An 8,855-nucleotide genomic window follows, 5' to 3' on the forward strand; every position below is an offset into this window, starting at 1 on the left:
AAGTCCCTTTACCACCTCAGGCCCCAAGTAAACACGGTTGTGATCCCGCAGGTGGAAATTCATGACTTTACACAAGGCAGATTTTTACTTCCATTTTACAAGGAGAAAAAAAAGAAAAGAATCCTTAAGTGTCAGCCTTATCCTGTGATCTAGTCTCTTGTCCTATTCCAGCAATTTTCTCCTGACAGTTCTTAAGATGCCTGTTAATCAAGGTGGAAGGAACAGGGACCTCTGCTGGTTCCAGTCTCTCAGCACACAGGGTATTTCGCCAGAAGCCGGGGAAGCCTTCAGTCCCGCCCTGTTCTCACGGAGTAGCCCAACGACATCCAGTCTGTCTTCCGTGGGTCCCTGTAACCCCTCTGCTTCTCTCTGCGTCACCGTCACCAGTGCCAGAACCCCCGCCCCGGCTGCCCCGATGGCATGCAGAGGTGTGGCACCGCACAGTCTCCAGCCCTTCCAAACTGCTCCTCGGTGCCACCTCCAGGCTCAGCGGTCCGTCTTCGCAATTCCTCAGTGATGTAGTGTTTTTTTCTCTCTTAAACGGGAAATGAGAATTCTTTACAGTATAACCTTTATAATGAAGAATTCTTTAAAAGCTTTAAGTTGAATTGTATTAATATTTGCATCCCTTTTAACCTTTAGACTTTTTCTTTTCCTGCAACTTTCCCAAAATGCTCCAGGTGTTTTTAAACTCAGAGAAGCAACAATTCCAGTACATAGGCTAAATAAACTCAGACGGGTGATGTATCGAACCTAGCAGGAGCCCCTCATTCATCTTTGAGGTGTAGCTGGAGCATCAGTAATTCCAAAAGGCATTGCATTAAAATAAAAAGCCCCTGATGGCAACCAAGGGTGATTTTTTGTTTCCTGTCATCATCCATTTGTATCTGCCAATAGCCTCTAGTTAAATCAATGCTCCTGATAAATATTGCTTGACTGGGGAAATAGAGCAAATCATCATTTCTTAGTAAGGGATATTTATCTCTTTTGTGATAACATTTATTTTTTAGATGTATCCATGCAAAACTCAATCTGATGGGATGGTGTAAGCAATTAACACAGTCTAACAGGCTCTGTGAAATTGAAGCTACTGAACGTGCAACTGTTTGCTTTCCTGTAGGTTGACTGTTTCCTCAGTTAGAATGAATTATAAGAGCTTGATGTTGGATGCGTAGGAAAGAGCAGAATGGAGTGGCAGTTACCCCTTGACCCTGGGTGCCCTGACATCTGACTCCCAGCACTGACTCTGCAGGTGTTCACTGGGCACGCACACCTGTTTGTGCCCTGCACTGGGGCAGCCTCAGTACCTGCAGTCATGGGCGAGAAAGAATTGGTTTAGAAACCACACCAGTAAGTGGAGTTCAAATTGACCATATCCATTGATTATAGGAAAAGCAAGATAATTCCAGAAAAACCTCTACTTTTCCTTCATTGACTATGCTAAAGTCTTTGACTTTGCGGATCACAACAAACTGTGGGAAATTCTTCAAGAGATGGGAATACCAGACCACCTTACCTTCCTCCTGAGAAAGCTGTATGCAGGTCAAGAAGCAATATTTAGAAACAGACATGGAAAAATAGACTGGTTCCAAATTGGGAAAGGAGTACGTCAAGGCTGTATATTGTCACCATGCTTATTTAACTTATATGCAGAGTACATCGTGAGGAACGCTGGGCTGGAAGAAGCACAAGCTAGAATGAAGGTTGTAGGGAGAAATATCCATAAACTCAGATATCCAGAGGATACCACCCTTATGGCAGAAAGCGAAGAGGAACTGAAGAGTCTCTTGATGAAAGTGAAAGAGGAGAGTGAAAATGATGGCTTAAAACTCAACATTCAGAAAACTAGGATCATGGCATCCGGTCCCATCACTTCATGGCAAATAGATGGGGAAACAATGGAAACAGTGAGAGACTCTATTTTCTTGGGCTCCAAAATCACTGCAGATGGTGACTGTAGCCATGAAATTAAAAGATGCTTGCTCCTTGGAAGAAAAGCTATGACAAATCTAGACAGCATATAATAAAGCAGAGACATTACTTTGCCAGTAAATGTCCATCTAGTCAAAGCTATGGTTTTTCCAGTAGTCATGTATGGATGTGAGAGCTGGACCACAAAGAATTGATGCTTTTGAATTATGGTATTGGAGAAGAATCTTGAGAGTCTCTTGGACTGCAAGGAGATCAAACCAGTCAATCCTAAAGGAAATCAGCCTTAAATACTCATTGGAAGGACTGATGCTGAAGCTAAACCTCCAACACTTTGGCCACCTGATGGAAAGAGCTTACTCATTTGAAAAGACCCTGATGATGGGAAAGATTGAAGGCGGGAGGAGAAGGGGATGACAGAGGATGAGATGGTTGGATGGCATCACTGACTCGACGCACATGAGTCTGAGCAAGCTCCAGTGTTGGTGATGGACAGGGGAGCCTGGTGTGCTGCAGTCCGTGGGGTCTCAGAGTCAGACACCGCTGAGAGACTGAACTGAACTGAATAGTGGAGACTGCAGGCATGTGAGTGCTTTACAGGAGGGCCAAAGTCTGAGGTCTTCCATGGGGAGACGTGAGTTTACAGGCCTCTCGCAAACTAACACGAACGAGTGCATGTTCAGTCGCTCAGTTGTATCTGACTCTTTCAGACACTATAAACTGTGGCCCTCTAGGCTCCTCTATCCATGGGACTTCCCAGGCAAGAATATTGGAGTGGGTTACCATTTCCTGCTCAAGGGGATACTCCTGCCCCAGGGTTCAACCCCATGTCTCCTGTGTCTCCTGCATTGGCAGGCGGGTTCTTTACCACTCCACCACCTAGGAAGCCCAATCAATGTGGACCCAGGGTAATTATTAAAGGCAGTCATAGAGAGGGAGCACCCTGCCTGTGAGAGACCATGTCTGATTTCAACCAATCCAAGCAAACTGCTTTGCAAAGAGATTCTCTGGTGGGTGATACATTCATCTGTGTACCTACATCGATTTACGCATGCCAGGCACTAGTCTAGATTCCTTACAGGCGTTAGCATAATCATTTCTCAGCACCAGCCTTCTAGGTGGCTGCTCTCACTGACCCACTGAGACCAGGAGAGCTTACTACTCTGGTCTGGTCACTCACAAGTAAGCAGTGCCCGGGCATCTTAAGGGACCATAGCCGGGGGCTCTCACCTCTGGGTGGGCCCATCTTCTGTCCTAAGTTGGCCCAACTTGTTCAGGGTTTTAATAGAAGACAGATATGGTTTCCCCATCTTTGGGTTTTCATGGAACACACACCCTTCCTTTTCCTGCAAGACAGTAGTTCTCTTGGCCGTGTTCCACAATTTTTCAACATAGTGGGTGAATAGTCTAGTCTCATGCAAATGCTCAAAACTGCATTACATTCGGTACAAAATTCCTCTCTCATATCCTCCAGTGCAAGGCTCTTCTCACCTCGCTTCCTGCAGACTTGCCCTGGGATGTGGGAGGCCGGTCTGACGTGGTCGGACTCTCAGATTCCCCACTTCTCTTCCGCTTCTAGTGTAGATGTTCTGGAGTTGACCTTGGAGGCAGGAAGAGAAAAAAAGATGTGATCCTCTCTGCACAAACAGGTGAGGTAGTTCCCTTCTGTGGGCCCTGGGTTCCATATGTTAGGGGACTCTCCATATGAGAAACAGAAAAAGAATATATGTTAAAAGCACATGACGTCTGTGTGCCTGGGGACCTGTGCTCAACTCGGAGCCGCACAGTCAGTCCCCTTAGACATCTTCTCTGCTGACGGCCTGGCCCAGGAGACCCTCTGGGCCTCCCTTACCCGACAGAACTGAACCGAGGTCACTGTGTCTGAAGGTCATGGAAGCGGTGGATGAGATACTGCTGAAGTCAGACACGGATGCTCTTGGGACACACAAGCCGGTTCTGAGCGGTATAACCAAACAGTAAAAGACAAATTAATTAACCTGTCCATTCCTTTCGGAGGGAGGATGAACATGACAAATTATTTCAGAATGAAGTATGACCTCCCAGAATGCTCAGTGTCCACTTCTTTCCCCTCCGTTTACTTCAACCCTTCATTCTCACGGTGTCTGCAGATTAGCGCAGTTGTGCTTGGTGGCTGCAGGCAACCCAAACAGGTCACATTCCTCTTACATGTGCATGTGGACAGGTTCCTGCCGAATATTTGTAAATTATGACACCAGTTCTTGACACTGGCAACCATATTCTCAACCTCTCTGTTTCTGTCTGTTCTTTGACTTAAAGTCAAATTTAGAAAAGAAGACAAACAAAAATGATGTAAGACTCAGGGATTCCACCTGCAATTATGTTACCATCAAAGTAAGGTTGTTATCCTAAAACCTCCCCAGAGACTAAAACTATTAATTAACTTCTGGAATCAAACCAACTAGACAGAAATGTCTAGAATACATGCTTCTCACCAACAGAACTTTTTTTTTTTTTTAAATACCTTCTTCTCAGGCTTTGCACAGATGCTTACAGAAAACGTTTGAAAACAAGCATTTTGTAATCTCTGTAATTCCTTACAATTTCAAAGACAAAGGGCAGTGCCCAGTCACATCCAACTCTTTTGCGGCCCCATGGACTGTAGCTCCTTTGTCCATGGGATTTCCCGGGCAACAATATTGGAGTGGATACTGTTTCCCCCTCCATTTCAAAGACAAAAGAGCCGTTTAATTCATGAGCAGAGATAACTTTTCCAAAAGACAAAAATTCACTTTTTTTCCCCAAAAAAGAGAGAAAAGGTGATAGCGTAAAGTATTTGATGTCTAATTAGAGCTCTAAGTTCTGGAGTATATATAACTTTCCCACAGAGTCTAGAGTTTCTAGAAGTGCCACTGTAGTCTAAGCTGCCCCTGAGTGGACGTGTATTTGCCCTCTAAGTATTTATTGAGGAAACAGCTGTTCCAGCCATGTAGCTTCTGACCAAGCAGAGTAAATAAGTCAGAATGATGTGCCCCAAGGTGGTGCCAGCTATGATCTGCCTCATAAAGTTCGTACTTCAGATGGCTGAAACTTACCCTGAGATCCTGATGTGCCCCATTCAAATATATCACTGTGCTGGTTCTGATATGCAATTTTCTTGGCCATGGATATAAAACCTGTCTTCCACAGGCCATACCCACCTAGGTCTCGCGCGTGTGCTCAGTCATGTCCTATTCTTTGCAACCAACAGCCCCGAAAGACCACTCCCATCTTGTCTTGGGTGTAGACTGAAAGAAAGTGTTGTTCACTCAGTCGTGTACGACTCTGTGACCCCATGTCCATGGGATTCTCCAGGCGAGAACAATGGAGTGGTTGCCATTCCTTTCCCCAGGGGATCTTCCCAACCCAGGGATTGAACCCGGGTCTCCTGCATTGCAGGCAAATTCTTTACCACCTGAACCACCAGGGAAGCCCTCTGATGTAGACTGAAGTAGCCATCTTTTTTGTCTGCTGTAGGCCAGGCCTGGTTTTCTGCTCCTGGAGGGACCCCTGCATTATCTGGCAAGGTAGCCATGTCACAACATGGCAGCTTGCTTCACCTCCGTCAGTGAGGTCCTCTCTCTCCAGTTTGCTGAGATGCAGTCATCACACCGGGTTGACCTCCCATTTCCTCTGTCACATCCTGTTGATGAGAAGCAAGTGATAGCTGTGCTCACACTCAAGGGCAGAAGGTTCCAACAGGGCTGGACTCACTGACTTCAGGGTGTGTCTACCATGGGGTGAGTCCCAGGTCCCCTGTCTTCCTTAGAAGGACTTGTTTTCAGATGGTTACATCACATCTCATGTTTGCAGAATCCTCACCACGTCCCACCCCCTGATAATCCCTCCACACCTGCCACTGTGTCCCCTGATAGCATGGTGAATGAACTCAGGACCCAGGCCTGACCCTACCACAATGAGCAAACTGTGTGTAATAATAACATTATGGCACGAAAGGAAGACTTACAGTTTTTTAAAAAATGTTAATGAAATGATAGATACATGCCACTTTAAATCTCATTTCCCTTTAAATTTTTGCATACAGACTTACAGAAAAAAGCACACCTACTTATGTTAAGCATTTATATCTTACATACATTTCAAAGGCCTTCACAATAAATTGAAGTCAAGCATCTCGCACATTCTTATCTTAGAATACAGGTATCCTGAGAAAGATACTCTTCTTCATGTTGAGAGCTTGTCCAGTAGTCGTGTATGGATGTGAGAGTTAGACTATAAAGAAAGATGAGCACTGAAAAATTGATGCTTTTCAACTGTGGTGTTGGAGAAGACTCTTGAGAGTCCCTTGGACTGCAAGAAGATCCAACCAGTCCATCCTAAAGGAAATCAGTCCTGAATATTCATTGGAAGGACTGATGCTTGAAGCTCCAATACTTTGGGCATCTGATGTGAAGATCTGACTCATTTGAAAAGACCCTGATGCTGGGAAAGAGTGAAGGCAGGAGGAGAAGGGGACGACAGAGGATGAGATGGTTGGATGGCATCACTACTCAATGGACATAAGTCTGAGCAAGCTCCAGGAGTTGGTAATAGATGGGGAGGCCTGGTGTGCTGCAGTCCATGGGGTCGCAAAGAGTTGGACACAACTGAGCAACCGAACTGAACTGCCCTGTTTCTATTTATATGTTTTAAGAATCTGACTTGCAGTTACTATAACTTAATCTTCTTAGAAGTGAATTCACTTTCAGTTCAGTTCAGTTCAGTCGCTCAGTCGTGTCCGACTCTTTGCGACCCCATGAATCACAGCACGCCAGGCCTCCCTGTCCATCACCAACTCCCGGAGTTCACTCAAACTCATGTCCATCAAGTCGGTGATGCCATCCAGCCATCTCATTCTCTGTCGTCCCCTTCTCTTCCCACCCCCAATCCCTTCCAGCATCAGACTCTTTTCCAGTGAGTCAACTCGTCGCATGAGGTGGCCAAAGTATTGCAGTTTCAGCTTTAGCATCAGTCCTTCCAATGAACACGCAGGATTGATCTCCTTTAGGATGGACTGGTTGGATCTCCTTGCAGTCCAAGGGACTTTCAAGAGTCTTCTCCAGCACCACAGTTCAAAAGCATCAATTCTTCAGCGATCAGCCTTCTTCACAGTCCAACTCTCACATCCACACATGACCACAGGAAAAACCATAGCCCTGATATCTTATTGTGAGAAACTCACTGCAGGTCGTGTATTCATCAGTCACGGTGTCTTCCCTTTTCTACATGTCAGGAAGGATGCATAGGCACCAAAATTGACAGATGGACTTCTCGCTCTCGTGTGGACCAATTTTCTCATGGAACCCCGGGCTTCTCATTCTCTGCTTGAACCCTGCCCTGTAGAAAGTCTAGGAACAGATCTCTGCCTTGACAGACCACGTGGTATCATGCTCAGATGCTCTGTGATGGCCGTACGCATAACCGAGCCACCCTGGGCAAACAGGGACCTAGGTATTGTTGCTCGTGTTTCTTCTGAGCTCCCTGGTCCCAGCTCTGCGCTTTGTTGTCGGATACTTTTCTCATGTTCCCTCACTCACAACTCAGCCTCCCTACTGTGTTCTGAAGGGCATCTCTCTTCTGTTTTCACAGATGCTGATGGATTTCCAGCTTCCCGTCTGCCTGGTAGGAGCTACAGCATCTACCTGAGGGTTTGGTGGCTCTACGTTCCCCTTCAGTTTCCCGGCATCCGTGGGCCTCACCTCCTCGTCTGTGCTCTGAGTCTGCAGTCCCAGACTTACCTTAGCTCTCTGACCCAAGGTACAACATCTGCCTGAGAGATTGGCCCTGGACATTTAAGGAGACACTTGCCACCTTATAGGTTCAAGGAAGCTCCTTTTTTTTTTTTTTCAGACTGTTAATTCAATTTCTTTCTTTCTTTTTTTTTTTTTTTTTTTAACAAATTGTTTGGCTAGGGAGCAAGGGGCATGAAAAAGTTCGATTAAATTCAAAGCTACAGTTTAAGACACTATGTAATTAAAGAATATAGTAGTTTAATTGAGAGTTCAGCAGTAGGCCAAGTGAATTAGATACCTGAAGATGCCTGAGGCTGAAAAGTCTAGAAGAGCCACAAAGACATATAAGGGACTGGAGAGCTTGATGCCACCCCACCAAAGCTGCAATACTTCTTCCAAGTTCAAGGTGAACCCAGCACATCAAAAAGCCTTCATGGACCACCCCAGCCTGAAGGGACCATGCCCCAGGAACTGAACTCGGGTCTCAGGCATTGTAGGCAGATTCTTTACCATCTGCGCCACCAAGGAAGACCCAACGGGAGCACACCACCCTGCAGAGTCCGCACCACTTTCCTTTTTCCTTTTCTTATTCAAGGATAACTGCTGTACAATGCTGTGTTAGTCTCTGCTTACAACGAAGTGAAAAGTCTTCCTCCCAACATATGATTCAGTAATTGCTGATTCATAATCATTAATTATTTTCAAAGCTGTCTTTAAAGATTGTGGAAGCTCACTTCTGCATGCAAATAATGAGACTTGGTGGAAAGGAAATTTTACCTTATTTTAAATTTATCTTTCAAATAATCTAATAGACATTGATAAATATCAGGTATTTTTCAGCAGTATGGATTTCTTCTTTACCAGTTGTGCTAAAAGTGAGAACCTCTACCTCACAGGAGACAGAAAGAGTGGGGCTGGAAGAAAGATGGGTGAGAGTTACCAGGAACATTTGGAAGGTAAGAAGCTGACGAAAGGAGCCTCTAGTTCGATGCTCTGTGCAAACTTCCTGTTCAGAGCCAGGTGCACAAGACAGGTGTGTTTAAGACGCACGACTAAGTCCCTTCCTTCGACGTTTCTGGCAGGTGTCATACGCAGCAGGGAAAGGAAACGGTAGGTAAGGTGGGTGGCCATTCAAGTCCAGGCTTATATGACAAGGTGGGAGCTGGGAGAGGAGAG

General features: G+C 45.6%; 1 long non-coding RNA gene across 1 annotated transcript; it reads right to left on the reverse strand.

Annotated features, from left to right (window-relative positions):
* Positions 1–403: 403 nt before the first annotated feature.
* On the reverse strand, positions 404–3,879 carry LOC129553080 (uncharacterized). The gene is made up of 3 exons (XR_008685391.2): positions 3,782–3,879; positions 3,421–3,529; positions 404–535 (listed from the first exon to the last, which is right to left on the reverse strand). It is a non-coding gene; the product is annotated as an uncharacterized LOC129553080 (long non-coding RNA).
* Between the last annotated feature and the right edge of the window lie 4,976 nt (positions 3,880–8,855).

This window comes from Moschus berezovskii, chromosome 18, assembly GCF_049115385.1.
Source record: "Moschus berezovskii isolate FMDL1 chromosome 18, NW_MosBer_1.0, whole genome shotgun sequence".
NCBI classification, from domain to species: domain Eukaryota; kingdom Metazoa; phylum Chordata; class Mammalia; order Artiodactyla; family Moschidae; genus Moschus; species Moschus berezovskii.